Genomic DNA, 21,858 nt, shown 5'->3' on the forward strand with positions numbered 1-21,858 from the left:
TCATCATTTTGTTGTTTTGCAAAATGTCAGGATTGTTCCAGATAGGTGTGCATCTGCATGGTACTAGTGAAGACTCTGTCATTTTAAGATACTCCCACCATGCTGTCAGAGAGGTGCTGATACTAATACTTTTGAAGCTTTCATGTTTTCTTATGCTTGGGCTAATAAATGGTAAGTCTGAAAGCTCTATCGTATTGCAAAGTGTCTGTTCTATATCTAACCAGGACTCGTCTAATGGGTTATCTTGCAACCATCTTGGTATATATTGCAGCCTGTTGGCTAAGAAATAATAATAAAAGTTGGGTAAATCCAGTCCTCCTCTGTCTTTGGTCTTCTGAAGCGTTTTTAAGCTAATTCGTGGAGGTTTATCCTGCCAAAGGAATTTAGTAATTGAGGAGTCCAGAGATTTAAACCAGTCAGCTGGAGGTTTGTTTGGGATCATCGAGAATAAGTAATTTATTCTGGGTAAGACCATCATTTTAATTGTAGCAACTCTCCCCATGAGTGATATTGGTAAGGATTTCCATCTTGCAAGATCATCTTCCACTTTCCTTAAAAGTGGGATGTAATTCAGTTTGGTTAGATCTGCTAACTTGGGAGAGATATTAATTCCCAGGTATGTGATATTCCCTGACTCCAATTGTGTATTAAGCAAATTGACAAATGAGAAATTAATTGGTAGAACTGTGGATTTTAACCAGTTTATAGAGTAATCTGAAACTCTGGAAAAAGAGTTTATCAGTTCTATTGCTTGGGAGAGAGAGGATTGAGAATTCTGGAGAAAGAGTAAAACATCATCTGCATAAAGACTGATCTTATGTTCTATTTTCTTACACTTTATCCCTTTAATAGCTGTTGTTTGCCTAATTGCTGCTGCTAGTGGTTCAATAAAGATAGCAAATAGTGAGGGGGAGAGTGGGCATCCCTGCCTGGTCCCCCTCTGAAGACAGAAGCTAGCTGATATTTGGTCGTTCGTCCTGACACGTGCTGTTGGTGAACTGTATAATGTTTGTAGCCAGTTTATGAAGAAGTTCCCAAAACCAAATTTATGTAAAGTTGCAAATAAGAACTTCCAGTTAACTCTATCAAAAGCTTTTTTCTGCATCTAGAGATAATATACTAGTTTCTATGTTTCTACTGTAAGAGAAATCTATCAAATTAAGTAATCTACGCAAATTTGTGGGTGATTGTCTACCCTTAATGAAACCAGTTTGGTCAGGGTGTATTATGAAGGGGGTTACCTTCTCTAATCTTTTGGCCAGGGCTTTACAAATTATTTTGAGATCAACATTAATAAGAGAAATTGGGCGATAGCTGGTAGGAAATGCCGGGTCTTTGCCTGGTTTTAACAAGAGACTAATATTGGCTGAATTCATGTTTGGCTGTAATATGCTGCTCTCTTCGATTTCCCTCACCATTCTGAAAAATATTGGAGCCAGAATGATCCAGAATTCTTTGTAGAATTCTACTGGGAACCCGTCTGGAACTGGAGCTTTCCTATTCGTCATGGATTTAAGGGCTTCCTGGAGCTCCGCTGATGTTAGTGGCAAGTCCAGGACTGTAACTTGGCTGTCTGATAATTTAGGAAGTGTTATCCTGTCCAGGAACTCATTGATCTCATTATCTGATGGGTTTATCTGTGGTGAGTACAAAGTTTGGTAAAAGTCTCTGAAGGTGTTGTTTGTTCTTTCAGGGTCATATACTATATTCCCGGTTGAGTCTTTAACAGCAGATATGGTAATTTTCTCTTTATTTATTTTTAATTGGCTAGCTAAGAATTTACCTGATTTATTACTATGTTCAAAGTTTTCTATTCGTAGTCTTTGTGCTAAAAATTGTGTCTTTTTGTCAATAATTCCATGAAGTTCTAATTTAGCTTTACGTAATTTGCTCATTAACTCTTCTTCTGTGGACGCCTCTAAAGACTTGATGATTTCTTCTAACTCCTGAATACGTTTGTTTTCCGTTTTTTTCTTATGTGATGAGAAAGAGATTATTTTACCTCTCATCACTGCCTTTCCTGCCTCCCAAAGAATATATGCTGATGTTCCAGGCAGGTCATTATGTTCTAAATATAAACCCCACTCCTTTTTTAAAAATTCTATAAAACCTTCGTCTTTAAGCAGTGATGTATTAAACCTCCAGTTTTTGCTTGGTGGGATTGTCTTTTTATTTACCAGAGTTAAAGAAACTGGAGCATGGTCGCTGACAACTATGGGGTGTATCTCAGTGTCTTAAATGTCAGCCAACAATGAGCTGCTGACTAGAAAATAATCCAAACGTGAATGAGAGTGATGGACGTGCGAAAAAAAAGTATACTCTCTACGGTTAGGATGAAGAGATTGCCATGCATCACAAAGCCCATAATCACTCATGTACTGTTTAACTATGTTAGTGGATTGCCAATTGCGCTGAGTCCCAGCTGTACTGAGCCAGTCTGTTAAGGAATTCATCCAAAAATTAAAATCACCTCCAAGTATAAGTGGACAGTCCAAGTGTTCGGAGAGTACAGAGAAAAAATTATGAAAGAATGGAGGGTCATCAATATTTGGACAGTATATGCTGACGATACATAAGCGTTGGTTCTGTACAGATAATTTTAACATTATAAATCTACCCTCTGGATCAGAAACTGTGTCCAATACTGTGAAATTGATGTTTTTGTGTATTAAAATAGCTACACCTCTTTGCCTAGAGTTATAGCAGGCAGAGAACATGCTGGGAAACTCAGGTGTTTAAGTTCATCTGCGGATGTGGCAGATCTATGAGTCTCTTGTAACAATATTACGTCTGCTTGCACTCTCTTTAACTGATCAAAAATTTTTAATCTCTTCTCTCTAGAGCCAGCCCCATGTACGTTCCATGAGACAAACCTTAGTGCACCCATAGATGTGTGTGTGAGTAGCTAAAATATGACGCCTTCATGTGAATAAGATGGAATAAGTATATAAATGTATAAATAGTATGTTAATAAATAACAAAAAAGTAAATAATAATAATAATAATAATAATAATAATAAAGATCCAACAGTGTTTGTGGTTGTATTATTTGACGCATAAATTATGATATTGTGCTGTGAATTTAATATATATGTGTGTGTGTGTGTGTGTGTGTGCGTGTGTGTGTGCGCGTGCGTGTGCGTGTGCGTGCATGTGTGTGAGTGCGTGTGCGTGTGTGTGTCGAGTCTGACGCAGTGTTGGAAAGTTGTGTGGTTGTGCCATACAGGTGTAAAGGTACAGAAGCAGGTAAAAAGGAAGGGAAGGTACGGATATAGGTTAAAAAAGAAGTAAGAACTAAAAAGAAAAGGTAATAGGGGTGTGGGGTGGTGATTAACAGGTGATCTTATCATCTACAAAACGGATTTAGCAGCTGTTTAATCCTGACGTGATCAAACCCAGTGAATCCTGATAAGAATAGTAAATGTCTGACCTGATGTTGGGCTAAAACAGCCAGTCAGTCACTCCTCGCTCCTTGTAAAGTTTATTGTCGACATAAAGCTTATCCACCGAGATGACAGCTCTCTTCCCATCCTGGATAAACTTTTTACGCAGCGGAAAGAGAACCCGGCGTCGATCCAGAATCTCCTTCGGGAACTGATCATTCACGCTGAAATCTTTCCCTTTGAGCTCTCTTCCGTGACTTTTAACAAGATCCTTCTGCTTAAAATGTTCAAATTTAGCCACGATGGGACGAGGTCTTCTGCTGTCTCCTCTTTTAGCTCCAAGGCGATGTACCCGGTGAAATGTGATGTTTTTAACTTTTTCTTCGGGTATCTTCATTTCTGTCTGAAGAAAGTTCTTTATTGTTTGCTCGCAGTTCTCCGCCCCTCCCGTCTGCTCCGGCAGACCTGCGAACACCAAATTATCCCTCATGCTGCGGGCCTGAAGGTCCAAAACCGTCTCCTTCAGAGTTTTGTTGTCCAGGGTGATCCGCGTCATTCCCTCTTCCAGGGAAGAGACGGACTTCCGCAGAGACGCGTTCTCAGCAGCGAGCCGCTCAACCTGTTCCTGGCTGAACTCCAGAGATGTTCGGAGGTTCTGAAACTCCTGGTGAAGAACCTCGAGCAGATGAAGTCGCCCCTCAAATCCCAGAAGCCGTTTATGTATAGAATCTAATAATTCTAATACGTCTTTCCGGGGAGATGAGGCCTCAGGCGAGTCCTGAGGACGGCTCCTCTTGGTCCCAGCAGGTGTTTCAGCCTCAGCTGCTGATTTCTTCGGACCCATGACGAATAACTCGAAAACTTCGTCAATATAATTTAGTAAACTTTCTGAATTCTCTTCACTTACCTCCAGATTGAGTGAGTTATACTTACCAGATTATTTTTTGCGTTGTCAGTAAATAAATTAGGCGAAAATGTGTCTTAATTGTTTGTGGATGTTTGTTAACGAGCTGCCATCAGCTTCAAACGCTGCCGTGTATCCGGTGATCGGCCGTCAGCGCATGCTCCTAACTCTGGTGTGTCTGACTATTGGCACGCTGCCTTGCGGACCAAGGTTGAAAAATACTGCATTAAATTGCACATAAAATAACATGACCATAAATGGTAAATAGGCAATGCAAGAGGCAAGTAACAAAAACATTTTGTTTAACTTCAACATTTGAGTGAACACGAAAAATTATGAGCAGGTCACTGTTACAGTAATGGTAGTAAACACTACTTAGACAAAATGCCAGAAATTTACACTGTTAGGGCTTATGGAAAGTGGAAACACTTTCATAGGAAATAATGTCATCAGTATCCTCTTACAAATGTCATATTTCCCACTTTTTGGGACAATAAAACATTTCTGGTTCTCAATGAGATGTTTTTACTTCAAATGTAAAAACATCTGATTGAGAATCAGAAATGTTTTATTGTCCCCAAAGCTGGGAAATTTGTTTGCTGCAGCAGAAGTGTAACAAGTAAAATGGAATCAGATTGATGTATGTACAAATTTACTTGAAATACACATTTACATGATTAAATATGTATAATAAGTATGTGTGTTGAAATTAGTTTTTACAGTTATTGCACATTAAACAATGTACATGTTATTAAACAAATGTCCCGGTTTGTGGGACAACCAAGGATTTCTGATTCCGATTGTCTTGTTTACAGAAATGTAATGTACAGCTTACCTCTGCACCCAGCTGCTGTTCTCCCTGTCCAAACGTCCTCCGTTTCTTTGTTGGCTGCTGCACTGATGCGCTGCATTCCTCAGTCAGAGAATGAATGGAGTCCCCAATGAGACACAAGTTCTACATCCACCTTCTGTGGATCCCAGCCGTTTTGAATAACAAACACAGAAAGCAAAATAACGCATTAGTGTGATTGCATCCAGCTAGCCACTGCTTCCTGGTGTACCAATTTTGGGAGAAGCGTCGTGTGTACAGTTTACCCTTCTCCTTGTCCTGCTGGCTTATCTTGACGTCGGGCTGATCTGGTCCAAGCTCTTTGACATTAAGTTTTTCCACCATAGTTCTCCTCTCGAACGGATACTGGAGAAGAGACCGAACTGAATTCAGTGGCTGCTGAGATCCGGTATTCATGTTGTAGGCGCACTGGCGTCCATGTCTACGTCTGCGTCATGACCGTCACGAGTCACGACCAAAAACGTGCTGGAGTCGAGTCTCTCTGAGTTCTACCGAACACCAACAAAACCTTTGGCGGTAGCTCTATCGCCCATCATGCTTCTGAAACGTTCTGAAACAACGTCGATGCTGATTGGATACATTCCCATTCCTACCCTTTGATTTTCTTGTCAGCAATTGGACAACTGGTCCCGTCTTGTTTGGGCGATTGAAAAACAGCACACAGCCTCCACCGCTCGGCAGAGACCGGCAGAGATCGGCAGAGACCGGCAGAGACCAATATAGATATATATATATGATTTATTTTTGTTACAAAACACACAATTAACTTAGAATATGTGATCATTGTTAATTTTATTTATTTATTTTTTTAAATAAAAATGAAAAACACAGGGGAAACTGGGAGGGCGGCGCCCTATCGCCCTCTACTGGCCAGCCGCCACTGGGTATTAAGGGAATTGGGAATGGTCTAGCTGCATGGACCGCATATGGCTGGGCATCCTCTTTAAGCATTAGCTTAACTGGTTCTGTCTCCAGAAGTCCACTTGTGCCAAAAACAGAGCTAATGCTTTGTACTCTTTTCACCAATCCCATCTTCAGAGCTTCTGGTCGGAGGAGCAAATTGCTGCTTTGTCCTTGTTTCACGTACACTGGGAATGTGTATTCTTTTCCCATGAATGATGTGGTGGTTTTGAACCAACCTGAACCTGAACCAATCTTAGTTCTCCACCTGGATCTACAAAATGTCAGGCGTGCTGGTGAGTGGAGCGGAGGTGATGATCCACACGCTGGGGAGGAATCAGGCAGGCAGACAAACTGGGACAGGTAAAGTCTTTTAATAAGGAACACTCTGACATGGAAACAATGAACCAACAAGAGACACAGAACTGAAGGGGTTTAAATACATGAGGGCTGGGAGCTTGGGTGATTGGAAAACGAGAGGCAGGTGGGAGCAATTAACAGAGACACATGACAGAACAGAATGGGGAGACAAGACAGGGTGTGACAGTACCCCCCCTCAAAGGGCAAATCCCAGACGCCCACAGTAACACAGAACAGGGCGGGAGGAGGGGGACCAGGAAGGAGGGCCAGGACTGGTGGAGAGGAGGCAGGGACCAGCAGAGTCCGGGGGCCTGCGTCTGGGGCAGAGGAGGAGACGCCGACGAGCTCTTGGAGGCCTGCGTCTGGGGCAGAGGAGGAGACGCCGATGGGCTCTTGGGGGCCTGCGTCTGGGGCAGAGGAGGAGATGCCGACGGGCTCTTGGGGGCCTGAGTCTGGGGCAGAGGAGGAGACGCCGACTGGCTCTTGGGGGCCTGCATCTGGGGCAGAGGAGGAGAAGCCGACAGGCTCTTGGGGGCCCGCGACTGGCGAGGGCAGGACCGGCGGTGACCAGAGGCAGAGACGCCAGAGGAGACGTCCTTGACTTCTGGACTGGAGGCGGCGGCGACGACCTCTGGACTGGAGGCAGCGGCGGCTGCCTCTGGACTGCAGGCGGCGGCTGCCTCTGGACTGCAGGCGGCAGCGGCGGCCTCTGGACTGGAGGCGGTGGTGTCGGCCTCTGGACTGGAGGAGGAGACGTCGACCACTGGACTGGAGGAGGAGACTTCGACCTCTGGACTGGAAGCAACGGCGTCGGTCTCTGGACTGGAGGCGACGGCGTCGACCACTGGACTGGAGGCGACGGCGTCGGCCACTGTACTAGAAGCGGCGGCGTCAACCACTGGACTGGAGGAGGAGACGTCGACCACTGGACTGGAGGAGGAGACGTCGACCACTGGACTGCAGAGGGAGAGGTCGACCACTGGACTGGAGGGGGAGAGGTCGACCACTGGACAGGAGGGGTTGACGTCGACCACTGGACGGGGGCGGAGACGTCAACCACTGGTCAGGAGGGGGAGACGTCAGCCTCTGGACTGGAGGGGGAGACGTCGACCTCTGGACTGGAGGGGGAGACGTTGGACTGGAGGGGACGTCGACCTCTGGACTGGAGGGGACGTTGACCTCTGGACTAGAGGGGACGTCAACCTCTGGACTGGAGGAGGGGTCGACTTCAGCGCCGGAGGGGTTGACTTCAGGGCCGGAGGCATCGACCACAGGACCGGAAGGGGCGTCAACCACAGGAACGGAAGGGGCGTCAACCTCTGGAGTGGAGTGTTCGACTTCTGGACACGAGGAAGAGTCGACTTCTGGACACGAGGAGGCGTCGAATTCTGGACACGAGGAGACGTCGACTTCTGGACACGAGGAGGCGTAGACTTCTGGACACGAGGAGGCGTCGACTTCTGGACACGAGGAGGCATCGACTTCTGGACACGAGGAGGCGTCGACTTCTGGGCACGAGTGGACGTCGACTTCTGGACACGAGGGGGCGTCGACCTCAGGGCTGGATGCGTCGACCTCAGGGCTGGAGGCGTCGACTTCTGGTCCGGAGGCATCGCCTTCTGGTCCGTCGGCTTGTGGACCATCGGCCTCTGGACCATCTGCTTCTGGACCGTCGGCTTCTGGACAGCTGGCCTCTGGAGTGGAGGAGGAGCTGCTGCAGACGGGACCCCTTCCTTGGCTGAAGCCGCTGGACTGGGCTCTGACACCTGGACAGGCCGGCCCGGGGGAACAGCCTCTTGGGTCACCGATAGAACTGGAGCTGACTGAACTGGTGGCACCGGTAACTGGGAGAGCAGGGAGGATAGATTGTCCAGCTGGACCTCCTGGAGACTGAGGCTCTGATGGAGTTGGGCCAGCTCAGCTCAGAGACTGGCGAGCTCTGCTGGGTGGACTGCGGGCTCGATCCTTTGGCCTAGAGACGAGGGAGCTGCTGACCGGACCGAAACGTTCTCCTGGTGATTCGGGGAGGATAGGGTGTCCAGCTGGAACTCCTGGAGGCTGATGAGCTGACGGATCCGGCCAAGCTCCGCCTGGAGGCCGGCGAGCTCTGTCAGCTGGGCTGTAGGCGTGGTTCCTCCGCCTGCAGATGACGGAGGTGCTGATTGGACCGGAGACGGGACTGCTGGTCTGACTGGGGGCGGGTCCAAGCTGGCGTGCCGAGCTGGGGCAGTGGCGAGCTCACGGCTCCTTCCTGGGACAAGGGGTGACGGTGGAGCCCGGCATCCTTCTCAACGCTGTGGGCCGACTCCTGGGGAGCACACAGCCAGTCTGGTGCCCACATAGCAGGAGCGGTCCATCTGCGCCTCCCTGTCCAACTCTCCATCCGGCTCCAGGAGGGTGGAGAGGATCGCTGAGGCCCGGGCTCGGCGACGGCGTCTGCAGCGAGGCGATGCCGGAGGAAGAGGAGCCGACTGGTGGTCCGCAGCGAGAAACTGGAGCAGGTACTCCCAAGGGATAACCTCCCCACAGGATCCTTCTGTGGGTTGGTTCATTCTGTCAGGCGCGCTGGTGAGTGGAGCGGAGGTGAGGATCCTCACCCTGGGGAGGAATCAGGCAGGCAGACAAACTGGGACAGGTAAAGTCTTTTAATAAGGAACACGCTGACATGGAAACAATGAACCAACAAGAGACACAGAACTGAAGGGGTTTAAATACATGAGGGCTGGGAGCTTGGGTGATTGGAAAACGAGAGGCAGGTGGGAGCAATTAACAGAGACATATGACAGAACAGAATGGGGAGACAGGACAGGGTGTGACACAAAACATGTCTCTGGGGGATTTAGTTTATGCGCAGTGCTAACAGACTTGAATGTCTTCTCACTTATAATGGTCACATCAGCCCCTATGTCTATTTTAAATGTGAGGAGGGAACCTTTAATCACAAGATCTACAGTCCACTTTTCCTGGCTAGCATCCCCACTAACCTCTCCCAGGAATTGGAATTCATTCAGTCTCTGTGACCTCATCCACTTTTTTTGTGCGACACATGCGGGCCCAAAGTCCCTTCTTGTTACATTTCTTACAGGTGCTCTTAAAAGCTGGGCATTTCAGTCTCTCATGTTGTTTGCCACACCTACCATAGGTTTTTATCACTTTGGGTGTAGTAGTCACTGATGTTGTGCCTCTGCTGTCCCCCTCTCAGGCTCTTTCATGAATCAGATTCTATCTTGGGATCAAATAATCATCAAACTTCTTAAGTTTGACATCAAAGTCTTTTGAAGCCCCCTCATCAGCTAATTCAAATGAGCTGAATATCTTTTCTGCTTCTCTACCCATGGCATTAGCGAACAGACCTGGACTTCTCCTTCTTCTTTGTTGAGCTTCGTCGCCATTCTGTAGCGTGAGAATCTTTGTTTCCATTTTGCCCATTCTCCTGGGTTCGTGAAGCCCATCTCCCTTGGTGGATTAAACGTTGACATTCTGCCTCTCACCAATGCTGGCCCACTTCTGACTAGGGTTGGGCATCGAGAATCGAGCATCGATTGGAACCGGTTCCAGCTGTTCATTTTTCCCGGAATCGCTCAACGTTTTTTTTTTTCGATCCCTAGTGTGCCGACGGAAGAGGAATCCGTGGCCAATCTCCGTGAAAAATAAACGTGATCTGCAAATTGTGATCAACGCTTTTCAGAGCTGATCACACCAGCTGTCTGTCTGTAGCACCGAGTCCCCCCCCCCCCTCCTCCCTCCACCTGGCACACAGTGGCCAGATATAAACAAACGCATCTGCCAAACTTTTACTCCGTAATGTAAACTTTAATTCCTGCAGCGTAGAGGAAACGTGTTAAAATACGTCAACACGGTGGATTTCATAGAAGCTTTAAAGAACAAACTCTGGACGGTGTGAGGTGAGTTTGTCTCACTGCAGAAATAACAACACACGTGAGCGTCAGAAGCGCTGACGTCGTTAATCACTAAAATAATCACAAGCCCCCCTATCATTTTGTTTTTATTTTATTTTATTTTTTTCAGTAAACTTTTTTTTATTTGTTCACATCTACATGCTCAACACAATCACGACATGTGTAGTTGGTACATGAGTTTTTTTAGTCTGAAACAGAAATAATAATTAATGAATATAGAACTACACTGTTGCACACAGGAAGTATCAAGAAAGGACTTCCTCCACTTCCTTAACCCCAACAGCTATGCTGACAAGTCAGGGGGCGGGGCGATACAGCAAAACCTATATATCGATGAGCAAATCCTTCTCAGCACTCATGTAAGTCACTCAACATCACATTAGGGTAAAACAGCAACAGCAGCACACCGTTAACATTTCAAAGTTATAGTTCAGACTTCAGAGAGAGGAAAATGCTACCGCATCGACATGCTAATGCTAAGTCCGCTAGCATGTTTACATGCCGCAAACCATAATGAAAAGCTTTGATGTCAAGTAAAATGGTCAGAAAACTCCCCTGAAATGACATGATTAATGAGCCAGCCAGTTCATTGAGTGACTTAGTGCCACCAACTTGAGCGTACAGTAATGAGTCTGCACAAACAGAACCTGCTCTGCGCTTGTGTGCAGGAGCTGCAGCCCTCTCTGTGGGCTCGACTCTGTCTCTGCGCATGCAAAGTCCCTGCTCTCCTCAACAAGTAGCCTCTCCAATAGTCAATCACAGACAGCTCTGTTTTATCCAATCAAAGCATGTCCAGGATTTATACTGCTTTACAGAAAAACACCCATTTAACAGCTTATTGAACTGCTTTCTGCTGCTGGTTAGCTACCAGTCACCATCCACTGCCAGCAAAATACTTTGTTGTAATTCATCTGTCATGATTAGGGTTACCATATTTGATTTCCAGAAAAGACACATTGCCCATTCCTAAAACTGTTAAATTGCACTCTTTTCAGTCAAAGAGGACTTTTAATTTCAACATATAAAGTGTTTCTTCTCTGTTTGGTTAGACATAAATGATCCCTTGATGTGTAAAAGGAAGTGAACAGTGGAAATGTCCCAGGAAAAGAGGAGGGTTAATCAACCTAATTAAATATAATTATATAAAGTCCTCTTTATCTGAAAAAAGTGCAATTTTCCTGGCAGTATTTCCTGGACATGCTTTGATTGCATAATGGAGAGCTGTCTGATTGGCTGACGGAGAGGCTACATTGCTTTGTAAATTGCAAATTGAGCAACAACAGGGAGAAATCTGTGCAGGCAGAGACGGAGTTGAGCATGCAGAGAGAGGGCTGCATACGACTGCAGAGCAGGTTGTGCTCTTGCAGATTTATCACTGCACGCTCCAGTTGGTGGCACAAAAATCACTCCACACTAAAAACCTGAATCAGAATATGGCCGAATGTGTATATTATTGACCGTTTTTCTATATTATATATTTTTTCTATAATATATATATTATATTATAGGTACATATATGTATCTATAATATAGTAAACAGCCAGTTTTATATATGTCACATATATTCAAAAGCTATATCAAATCATATATTAAAACCTATAAGTTTATATGAATTCTTTCCATGTGGGTTGCCAATTGCTTAATATTTCCTATGTTTACCTATGGTAAAGAAAGGAGATATTGTACTCATCTAACTTTAACATAAATTTTGGCAGCTTAATGTGACGTTATGGAAAATGCCATCATCATGAGCAACCAAACATGGGCTATATTAGGCTAACAGTTGTCCATATTCTGTCCCATTTATCCACCAATGGCTGTTTCAATTATTGTGAGTGAAAACTAAATGGCATAGTAGCATTTGTTTTGGCATTAGCAATTGAAAATGTTTTTTAATGTGTTGGCTAGATGAATATACGAAGATTTTTTTAACTCATTCACTGCCAGCCATTTCCTGATCGCTAACGGCCTTTGCTGCCAGCGTTTCTCACCGTTTTTACTGTTTTTTTCAAGAGTCACAGAACGTTGCGCGCTAGCATGATGTCGATGCCAAAACAACCAAAACAAAGAGGAGACTCACCTCTTACATCAGGAAGAAGCCGCATGTTTCGAGTGTTATCCGTTCTTTCATAATCCGTTGTTGAATTGTGATCGGCAGACGCTTTTCCGGTTCGCGCCTCATTTTTTTTTACAGGAACGGCCCAAAATTATCTCCAAACACATGAATGTGTTGCTTCCTGATCATGTGATCTGTGACGTATGCGGATGAAGATTGGCTTCAGGGCTGAGATGTTTGTTCTCTCAGTGCGGGGGCTCGTTCCGATGCTCAAACAATAAAAAAATGCAAATGACGACTTTAGTCATCAATGGCAGTGAACGAGTTGAGAGTGAGTGAGGAACAGGAGAGAGACCAGGTGGTTGATGCTGAGGAGATCTGCATGGTCAAAGTCAGTGATCTACAGCAAAAACAGGGGCGAGCGCACCGTTATGAGCATTTACCTGAGCACAAAGTTCCCAAGCAAAATTGAACAGTTTTCTATTTAGGAGTGAACAGGTAAGAGACATTGAGAAAAAAATAACTATAATTATCATCTGACCTGCAACCTTATGTCAAGTTGTATCTGTATAGTTGACTTTCTGTATTATAAGTTCTACTACTTGCTGTATATTTTTATATAAATGTAATATATATATAATATAATAGTTAATTACACACTCCTTTATTCCATATCATAGCAGTGTTATTCATATATTAAAACTGTCAACTGCACACTCATTTGGCAGAATAAAAGTTTGACAATTATTCATTTGTTCTTTATTGTCACATTTCAGTAACATTTATAATTAAACAAGTTGTAATTAAACAAATTAAATAAATGACTACAATATTTCCCCCTGTTAAGTGCAGTAGACTGAAATGAATAGCTTTATTTGGAAATATAACATCAAATTTTTAATGGACTTACATAAAATCTTTCTTCAACATAGACCCCACTAATGGACTGATTAAGTCTTATTTTTTATAAAAAAAAAAGAAGAGAGAAAATGCACAAAGGTAGGAAAGGAAAAGAAAGTGATAAAATAATAGGTTTTGTTAAATGTTCTTCATATAATGAATTAATTGACAAAGTTTTTGCAGGGTGTGACAAAAAAGTTCAAGGTCAAGCTCCTGGGGCTAAGCCCCCCCCCCTACATCTCAATCCTAGTGACGTCCATGGTCAGAAGGCTGAACAATAACCTGTAGAATAATTAGTCATCGTGCTAGAGCAGCTTTCTCTGTGGTGGACCACACCAGCTTCTGCCACAATAAATAATTATAATAATAATAATAAATCACACACAAAGCTGTAAACATTTTAATTTCCTTTCTGAACCGTTTCTGTTGAGAGTTTTAATGTTTAAAATCTGTTAGATTGTTACTGACAGCAGCTACGTTTAAGTTTCACTTTCTGTTCTGACTGAATGCTGCTGCAGCATGGAGGTGTAGCTCTCAGTCATCCTGGACATGATCATCCTGAGAGTTATAGCTGAAAACAGCTGGAGGTTTCTGGATATGTTGGAGACATTTAGCCTCTCATCCCAGAGGCTTCTTCCAGACTTTGGTTGTGGACAGAAACAAACACACTGGTTGTGCTGCAAGTCTTTTTCTTTTTTCTCCAAAACATGTATATTTGTCTAAATGAAGGTGATGTTGTTGTTCATAGAATTAAAATTCATGTTGAAGTTAAGATTATTTCATCAAGTAGGACCTGTGGTTAACTAGCTCATGTAAAACATGTCATGTCTTCAAAGAATTGGAATCGGGAATCGATAGGAACTGGAATCGAAACGTGGAATTGGAATTGGAATCTGAATCGTACAAAATCAAACGATGCCCAACCCTACTTCTGACACCATGTAACGTTGCTCTGATGGTCAACAATAAGTAAAAACCCACAGAGTTCGGAAACGGAAATTTTATTCAGCCATGTTCTAAATACAAAACTAGTTGGTTTTTGTGGTGCGTTCAAGCACTCTCACTACATGGGAAATCTCATTCATAACATTGTTGACATGCTATTTATGTTGCCACATTAGATTCATCATATGGTATATTTTCTGGTGTTATTGCAAAGTTAATCTGCTTCTGTTATATTGTGTTGTGGGAGGTTACATACCCAGGAGTTTAGTGTGGCATTGTCATGTTTTTCTTTTTTTTTTTTCTGTTAATGAGTTTGTTTAACTTCTTTATATGTCTTTGTTTTACTATTGTGGGTTGTTTTTCCTGTTGTTCTATCATATGTCCTTTTATTTGTTCCTTTGCTTTTTCATCTAATTTGTAAAGCTTTTTGAGGACCAGGTATCTTTTTTCCAGTTCGTTTTCCACTTGTTACTGTTTGGTTATGATGTTTCTTGTCCTTTCTTTGACTAGTGTTCTTTTGGCTCTTTCCATTTTGTGTTGTGCTGTCAAGGTTCAGATTGATTTTCAGCTGTTGGGTTGTTGGCATTATGTCTTCGTCCTGGCATCTTAAGTTGAAGCGAAGATGGCTCCTTAGACATGCTTGTTTTAGATATAACCTTTCCAAACGGCAGAAGTCCATTGTTCCATGTTTTATTACTTTGAACATCTTTGGTACATTCGTTCTGTGTTGTTTATCAAATTCCATAATTTGGTTCTTTTTGGTACACAGTGTAATAATTATTTATAACCCTTTTTACTAACAAGTTTCAGCTAACTCTGTAGCTTTCCTCTGAGCAATGCGAATGTCGGTGGCATCACTTCCATCTCCGGGCAGCAGAGGACGACACTGGCATTCCCTGGCCAGCCGAAAATAAAATAGTCCCCCCAGTTTGTCCTGAGTCTCCCTTTAGGTCTTGTCCCTGATTGACATGTCCAGAAAGCCTTACCAGGGAGGCGAATAGGAGGCATCCTTTTCTTGATGTGGAGGAGCAGCGAATCTACTCCAAGTCCTTTCCAGATGACAGAGCTTCTCACCCTATCTCTAGGGACGATTTTGGCTGCTTGTATCCACAATCTCATTCTTTTGGTCACTACCCAAAGTTCGTGACTATAGCAGATCTGCCCACCTGTACGCATTTTATGTAGCAAGTATGCAATTTGGCATCTAATTACGCTGGGATGACTCACCCCTCTAAACTACGCAAAAAGCTGCGGACATATGAGTTCTGTAGCAAATATGTACATTTGGTACTCATGTCTGATTTGCTTAAACTTCTTCAGCATGCTGCTGAGTTGTGTTGTCATTGTAGAAAAGCGGAGAATAACAATAATAGCGTAACATCCCCCCTCCTCCTCCCTCTGCCCGCTGCCTCTCTCTCCATCCTCCGGTTCCCACTCGCTGCTGTTCTGTGTGTTAAAAAAGGTAAACTCTCTGTGTGTGAGTGTGGCATACGAACTGGCCATCTTTTGGTGAATGTGAACCGTTAAGTGTAATGTTACTTTCACCAAATGTTTGAGCCAAAGTCTAAGTGAAAAAAAAATCTGTAAAAAAAAAGAGAGTTACCTGTGTGTCTTTGGGTTTTGTCTTCATATGTATCCATTGCAGATAGATTTGACCTGCTTATAAAGGGGAATGTGATTATTTATGCAGTTAAAAAATGTAGCTCACAAATCTTTTTGCAGCACATTTTACAAACCATGCTATGGCAGACAGGGCCGGATTATCACTGCAGGGGCCCCTGGGCAAAATGTTCTTGACTCCTGTTTCCTTCCTCCTCTTGTCTCCTATCTCCTTCCTCCTCTTGTCTCCTGTCTCCTTCCTCCTCTTGACTCCTGTTTCCTTCCTCCTTTTGTCTCCTGTCTCCTTCCTCCTCTTGACTCCTGTGTCCTTACTCCTCTTTTTGTCTCCTCTTGTTGGTCTCCTCTCTTACCTTCAGAAAAACTCCTTTCTGGCCTTTCTATTCATGAATTCATTTACAATGTCATCAAAATCCATATTCCTGACAAGCTGAGATTCAATAGCCATCAGTGACAGTGCACTGAGGCACTGTTGAGTTTGTGTTGTTCTCGGTTAATTTTTTATTCTTGTCATTTGCGAAAATGATCGTTTCCCCTTCACAATTTGTAACTGGTAGTTAGAAAAATCCGCAGGGCCACAAACACATTAGGGAAGATGGACTGTAGAATATGTTTTAGCCCGAAAACGATCCTGGTACTGCTTATATTAAATTATCTATGTGGAGTCTCTGGGGATGATTTTGAGCTGAGAGGCGCAGAGCTCTGATTGTTGATACGCTCCAGACAGATGCGTCCTGTAGGGGTTGTATGAACTAGTCGACTAGTCGACTTCACGGTTCTGTAGTGACTTTTTATGCCTGTCATCGACTAGTCGCTGTCACGTGATAATGACTGACAAGATGCAGTCCTCGGAAAAGATAGCAGGTGATGAGCCCCTGCGTTGGGAGGCGGAGGCAACGCGCTGTCCCAGAGCGTTGGTACTGACACCGGCCGTAAAACGGACATTTAACCAAACTGTGACATTTTCCTTCTTGCAATTTTGCCTTCCCCTCACCCCCATCCTAATCTTAACCGGCTTGCGCATGCAGAGCTCTGATCGTTGACACGCTCCAGACATCTGCGTCCTGAGCACCACCAAATCAGGTGTCACCACCTCAAAAACAAATTAAACATGTGATTGTTCATGTCGGCTCATTTCCTTTAATGTTTTCTGTCTGTTATTTGTGCCTGATGCGTTTCGCTGCTGCGGAGCGAGGCTTATCACCTGTTTTATTCTCCGGTGATGCACCCCCAAAGTTCCACTATCTCCGCTCCGCTCCGGCACGAACTCCACAGCAAAAACAGACCCGTTGTAGTCGGCCGGCGAGCAGCGGCACTCCGCTGTTTTTGCGGTCGGTAGATCTTTTAGAACTGCAGTTCAAAGTTAACTCATAAGGTGAATATACATGAAGGCATGTAGCAGTTTTTCTTTAGGATTGAGAGGAGATGCAGGAAGATAATAAACAGGCAGGACAGAAAAATAGTCAAACAAAAACAAATTAGTTTTTGTACCTGGTGGTTGCAACACACAGACACCACTGAAGGTAATCAGAAGTGAGGAACAGAAAATGAAATAATTATTTTAATGTTTAGAGCAGCAGGAACTCCGAGAGGCTGCAGGTGCATCAGTGAGTTTGCGGCTGCTGCGCAGGGGGAGGTGGGAGAGGGCTGAAGTAGGATGCAGAAACTACCATTGTTAAGAGATGTGTTAACTTAGAAAATGTGGGCGCAATTTTAATTGTCAAAAACTCCAGCGAACCTACAGACGACCCCCCCACCCCACCCCCCCGCTTCAGGTGTATGGCGTCATCAACGACTAGTCGAAGTCGACTCGATTTTCATTACTTGACTGTCGACTTAAAAAAAAATAAGTCATGCAACCCCTAGCATCCTGAGCACGGCCACAGTAACATTGTCAAAGTCTCGCCACCTCAAACACAAAATTAACACGCAATTGTTCATGTCGGCTCATATCCTTTCATGCCTTCTGTCTTTTATTTGTGTCTGATGCGATTCGCTGCTGTGGAGTGAGTGCATCACCTGTTTCATCCTCTATGACTTCATTGGACTGGTGCGGCCAGCGCGCACTCCGCTATTTTTGCGGTCGGCAGATCTTTTAGAACTGCAGTTCAAAGGTAACCCATGAGGTGAAAATATGAAGCCAGGTAGCAGTTTTTCTTCAGGACTGAGAGGAGATGCAGGAAGATAATAAACAGACGGGGCAGAAAAATAGTCAAATAAAAACAAGTTAGTTTTTGTACCTGGTGGTTGCAACAAACAGACACCATTGAAGGTAATCAGAAGTGAGGAACAGAAAATGAAATAATTATTTTAATGTTTGGAGGCTGCAGGCGCATCAGTGAGTTTGCGGCCGCTGCACAGGGGGAGAGGGCTGAAGCTGGCGTTGTTGAAAGAAATGTGTGTTAACTTTGAAAATGCGGTATTATTGTTAACTTTTTTCTCCAACATTAAGACTGCTGCACAAAAAAAAAAAAAAAAAAAAAAAAAAGACTGCTACCCGCGTGGGCCTCCTTGTGGCTGTGGGTCCCTGGGCTTGTGCCCAGTTTGCCCATATTATAATCCGGTCTTGATGGCAGATGACGGAGAAGCAGACAGCGAGGGACTGGTTAGCAGATCTGCCAAAAAGAAGAGGATCCATGTGTCTCAGAAGTTTTTGCCTAATTATCAAGAACAGTAGCCATGTTGCGACCCTCTAAACTACCTACACCACGCATTTTGCACATTGTGCAATTATGATAAGCCACCAGGGAGCTGCAGGTAACGCATAAATTAGCCCCGGAGATGTGTGAAAATGTGCTTTAGGCCCATTTAATATTACATTCTTGAAAACAGAAACACCTATTGAAATATACAAATAATTACCATTAAATAAATATTAAAATGTTCTGTTCATTCATTTTGAATAAGTATTGAAATAATTCAATACAAGTAATTATAGCTATCAGCTTGTATAAGCGCACATGTAGGGAAAGCAAGGGCAACTTTTGAGTTTTACTGTTTAATATTAAAATACATGATATTTTAGAGTCAGGTCAAACTGTAAAAATGTCTATAACCTTACTAGTCAAAATAAGAACTATGAACAAGTATGTGTGTGTGTGTTTTGCAGACTGTTGACAACATGTGGAGGGCAAAAACATTTAAAGATTGTTGACAAATAGGTGTAGCTATTGTTTTGTACCTGCGAAAGATTGTCCAGTTTCCAGTGAAAAAACACAAATGTTATTGCACCACATATACCTCCATATATTTATCCCTTTTGGCAAACTTCTTGCTTGTGAGAAAGCGTGCTCTCTGGAGGGAACACATATACTGTGAGCACACTAATCTGATTCTTGAAGGAGATCCTTCTGGAGCTATACTATAATTTGGGTGTATGTTTGTGGAGCGACAAACTTCATGAATCAGATTCCCATTCATAGTCTCTTTTACAATACAAGAATCTCCTCAGAACCTCATCTGCTCCCAGATCATATATTGCCCGTTTACCCAAACTGAATGACAGCTCAGAAGAGGCTGCGCTCTCAGACATTTCCAAACAAAACTAACTTAAATGACTCTTTAAATGTAAAATGTAAACAACAACCCCATACTGGATCATATTCAATTTTATGTAGTACCATTTTTATTTATTTCTGACAGGACCCTCTCCTCTGTTCCGACCATGTTTACAACTTCTGTACAGTGTTTGGTTCTCCTGCACTTTGGCAGCCAGTGCCTCGATTTTGCTGTTAACAAAGTATTTTTCTTTTTTCCAGGAAAAATGCAGGGATTCCTTCCATGTTATCAGGACGTAGTGTGACTTAATATGCTTAATCAAGGTAGTTTCTAGCTTTAAATGATTGTGAATGGACAAGAGAACTTGGGGGCGCCCAGGTGAGATTTATGAACGGATGATTGCGGAGGAACATGCTGCGTACAAAAGGCCACCACATGTTTAAATTTCATTCATAGGAAGGAATAAAATAATTTTTCTACGAACCTTTGATGAATGAGGCCCCAGGATTTTGCAGTTAGGTCTATTAATAAAATCAAAACCTTGGCCCATGGAATGTCACCTCTCCGATGAGGCGCCTGAGTTGGTGTGCAAGGTTGAGGTGAGTCCGACTAGATATAGTTGGACTCACCTCAACGCATGGATCTGTCTCTGAAACCAGTTTCCTTGAGAGGGATTGGATACTCTACCACTAGTTGCTCCTACTGAGAGGCATCGAGCAGGGGTGGGCATACTAGTTTCCCCAATCTTGGTGCCTGTATGTTGGGGTTTACCCCTGTGAATGAGAGGGTAACCTCCCTCCGCGTCTGTGTGTGTGTGTGTGTGGGGGGGGGGGGGGGACGTCCTGACTGTGGTTTGTGCTTATGCACCAAACTACCAGTCGATCTACATTTCTACCCTCACCTAGGGTCATGAGGTTTTGGTGGTGACAGAGAAAACGAGGTTGCGGATACAAGCGGCCAAAATGAGTTTTCTCTGCAGGGTGTCTAGGCTCTTTCATAAAGATAGGGTCAGAAGCACAGTCATCTGAGAGGGGCTCGGAGTAGATCCGCTGTGCCTCCACATCAAGAGCAGCCAGTTGAGTTGGCTCGGGCATCCGATTAGGGTGCCTCCTGGACGCCTCCCTGGTGAGGTTTTCCGGGCACGTCCAACTGAGAGGAGATCTAAAGGGAGGTCCAGGACACGTTGGAGGGACTATGTCTCTCTGCTGGCCAGGGAAAACCTTGGGATTCCCCTAGCACAGCTGGCCAAGGTGGCTGGGAAGAGGGAAGCAGTAGCTCAGGTGGTAGAGCGGGTTGCCTCATGATTGGAGGGTCATGGGTTCGATTCCAGCTTCTGCCAGTGGCATCCTGCTGTTGTGTCCTTGGGCAAGACACTTCACCCAACTTGTCTGTGTTAGAGGTGGTCAGAGGGGCTGATGGCGCCAAATGGCAGCCTCGCCTCTGTCAGACCTCCCCAGGGCGGCTGCGGCTACAAGTAGCTTACCATCACTAGCAGCGTGTGAATGTGAGAGTGTGTGAAAGCGTCTTTGGGTGTCTAGAAAAGCGCTATATAAGTTCAATGCATTATTATTATTATTATTATTATTAAGTCTGGGCCTCTCCACTTAGGCTATTGCCCCCGCAACCTGACTCCAGATAAGCAGAAGAAAACTGTTCACCATTTGGCTTGAAATCTCTTAAACATACCAGTTTGCAGATATTCCGTTGTAGTTATTGTGTAGTGTGTATTTAACTCACTCAAAATTAAATGGTGATCTTTGTATCAGAAAACCAACAGTTTTTCTGTATGGGACTATATTGTCATGTTCAGTAAAGCCGGGCGTACACTGTGCAACTTTTTTCACTCGTAGCACTCAGCTTCAGCTCAAACTGTACGACTTCCTCGCAGGGCAGATCTCACGAGTCATGCGCTCACACTGCACGACCCAGTTCTCGGATGCGACCTGACTGCTCACACTGTACGTCTGGTAGCAACACGTCGGCCCTAAAAATATGCTAAAAATAGCAGTTTTTACACAACACGTCAGACTTTTTTGTCTTGTTTTGCCTGTTGTCCTTCGGGAGTGCTGCAGGAGGACACACAGGGATTTATGGGGGTTGGATGAGGAAACGAAATAAAGAAAGTAAATCTGTGTTTAGTGATCAGTTTAATTTGACATGAACACGACAAACACGCTTTCTTGACAATCTTTGTGAGTAAAAAAACGTGTACAAATAAAAACGAACAGCGTGTGTTATTAGGGAAATAGCGGGGAGCGGTGTTGATGCAGGATTGCGCATGCGCCGTGAGCGGTTCTGATACTTTTTGGGTCGCAGCTGGTCGCAGCGCCGCTTCAACAGTGCGATACCCTCACGAGGGACGAGCAAAATTTCAAACACGCCAGAAGTTTGTGCGACCTCACGATTGCTGATCGGTAGCTGGTCACGTGGTGTTAATCGCCTCTCGTAACCCCCTGTACACTACACGACGCTCGGCGCAAAACTCGCCCCGATCTCGTGGATCCTCGCACGAGTGGAAAATCGGC

Source organism: Nothobranchius furzeri, chromosome 9 (assembly GCF_043380555.1).
Source record: "Nothobranchius furzeri strain GRZ-AD chromosome 9, NfurGRZ-RIMD1, whole genome shotgun sequence".
Taxonomy (NCBI): Eukaryota; Metazoa; Chordata; class Actinopteri; order Cyprinodontiformes; family Nothobranchiidae; genus Nothobranchius; species Nothobranchius furzeri.